This window comes from Aphelocoma coerulescens, unplaced genomic scaffold (genome assembly GCF_041296385.1).
Source record: "Aphelocoma coerulescens isolate FSJ_1873_10779 unplaced genomic scaffold, UR_Acoe_1.0 HiC_scaffold_691, whole genome shotgun sequence".
Taxonomy (NCBI): Eukaryota; Metazoa; Chordata; class Aves; order Passeriformes; family Corvidae; genus Aphelocoma; species Aphelocoma coerulescens.
In genome coordinates this window covers 17,501-19,820 of record NW_027184046.1, presented here as the reverse complement: position 1 = coordinate 19,820, position 2,320 = coordinate 17,501, and the positions used below count along the sequence as shown (strand labels likewise).

The 2,320-nt window shown below is 75.0% G+C and overlaps 1 non-coding gene across 1 annotated transcript; it reads right to left on the bottom strand.

Moving 5' to 3' along the window:
- Positions 1 to 884: 884 nt before the first annotated feature.
- LOC138102310 (5.8S ribosomal RNA) lies at positions 885 to 1,037 on the bottom strand. Its single transcript, XR_011147406.1, has one exon. It is a non-coding gene; the product is annotated as a 5.8S ribosomal RNA (ribosomal RNA).
- Positions 1,038 to 2,320: the final 1,283 nt, after the last annotated feature.

Sequence of the window (2,320 nt, the reverse complement as noted above, 5' to 3'; positions counted from 1 at the left end):
TTAAATTCAGCGGGTCGCCACGTCTGATCTGAGGTCGCAAGCCCAAAGCTGCGCCGCGCCGCGCGCCCGGGAGCGCGCGGCCGGACGGCCGGCCCTTCCCCTCCCACTCCCCCCCACGGCACCCCCCCCCCCCCGGCGCGCGCGCGCGCGCGAGAGAGAGAGACACACGCGGGGGAGAGAGACGGAGAAGGAGACCCCATCCCGGAGACGAGAACCGAAAGGAGCACGGTGGTGACGGCCCGCGGGGCACCGCCGGGCGGCGCGAGACGGCCTCGGTGGGGAGAGAGAAGCGAGACGGCGCTCTTACGCCCGAGACGACGACAGAGAGGCGGGGGAAGGAGGAGGGGGTGACCCCCGTCCCCGGCGCTCGCGCCTCACGCGCGCACGGCAGCACGGCACGGTACCCGCGCGGTACCCACCCGCAGACAGCCGCCCGCACGGGGGGAGCCCGGGGGCGAGGCCCGCGCCTCGCCTCCCTTCTTCTCTGCCTCGGCCCTTCGCACGGCGTTTTCACGCCGTCTCTCTTTCTCCCCGGCCGCCACCGCCACACCCTGGCGGGGCCCCGGCAAGGACGAGCTCCACCCCAGCGGCTCGCTCCGGGAGCGGGAAGCTACGGAGCGCTCCCCGAGTCTGCATTTAGGGGGACGAAGGCCCTTTCTGCGCGGCACGCGACGGACCGCGACGACGCCGACGACCGGGCCCCGCAGGGAAAGGCCCCGAGAAACCGCCGAGGAAAACGCTTCCCTCGCCGGCCCCCGCCGCCTCCCCTCCGGGCACCGGCCAGACGCCGCCGCCGCCGCCGCCGCCGGCCGCGGACGACGGGCCTGCGAGGCGACCCCAGCCGCGCCGCCGGGGTGGCCCCCGGACGGCGATTGATCGTCAAGCGACGCTCAGACAGGCGTAGCCCCGGGAGGAACCCGGGGCCGCAAGTGCGTTCGAAGTGTCGATGATCAATGTGTCCTGCAATTCACATTAATTCTCGCAGCTAGCTGCGTTCTTCATCGACGCACGAGCCGAGTGATCCACCGCTAAGAGTTGTCTGGCTTTCGGCACCGACTCCGCACGCGCGGAGGGGCCGGGACCGCTCACGTCAAGCAGACCCTGTGTCTCTTTCGGCAAGGACGCGCGCTGGCGCGCGCGCCTCGCTTCGACCGTACGAGCACACAACGAACGGAGGAGGAGGGAAAAAAAAAAGGAGAAAACCCACGGAACGCTCCGAAGGCCGTCAAAGGCGGGGGAGCCCGCGCTCCCGACCGCCTCCCCCCGTGCAAGGGGAGACGCCGCCCCGGCATGCCGTCCTTCGGAGGCGGCCCAGGCGCCCGGGCTCGGCCCGGCCTCCGCACAGAGGGCTGGCGTGGCGCGCGCGCGCCAGACCGCAGGGGCCATCAGATCCCGCCCGGCCTCGATCGCGAGACGACACACGCCCACGGCCGGCGGGGGGGTAACGGCCACCAGGCCCCGCTCACGCTCGCTCCCTTCGCCGCTCCACAGACTCGCAGAGCGCCGCCGCGTCACCGCGCAGCCGGCGCTCCCCAGCGACCCGCAACGCCCAAGACGCACGCGGCGACACCGCTCCACCGGCGCCCCCCCGCGGGACCGCTCCCGCCGGGAAGGCAAAGTGCCTGGCAAGCCGGGCTCCGCCGCCGGCACCGGAGGCGGGCGCCGCCGGGAACCGAGTCGGCATCGCGAGCACCCGAGGCCTGCCGGACGGCAAGACCCACCGCCACCGCGACCGCCCTCCCGGAACCGCCGCCGCCGCTTCGCACCTTCGGAGCCCCTTCTGCGGGCACGCGCCCGGCAGAAGGCGTACGGGGCTGAGCCGGGGAGCAACGCCCGCTCTCCTCGTTTCCACGCGGAGACCGGGCAGGGAAGCGCCCCCGCGGCCGCCCGCACCCCTTCGGCCCCACACGCGGCCGGGAAGGGCGACGGGGAAGCGACGGGCAGGGCCCGGGACGGGACCGCCGGCGGCGACAGCGGGCACCTTCCGGCCGACCGTCCCCCAGGGGGACACTCGCCGAGCGGCGACGCCACCGCCCGGCCCGGGGTCACCCGCACTCGCCGGCCTCCAGCGACGGAGGGACCGCCGAGCACTCAACCTGGGCGGGCAAGGCGGTCGAGCGGGGACGGCCGGCGACCGGCGCCACCGGTGCGTCCAAGGAGAGAAGGCCGTCGAGGGGAGAGGCGCGGCAGCGCCAGGCGCGGCGCCACACGCGAGCCTGTGGCGGCGGCCAAAGGAGAGCGCAAGCGGGCCCCGGCAGCCGCACGGCCCCGCAGCCGCGGAAGGGCGGAGAGCACGCGCCCTCCGCCACCGTCGCCCGCT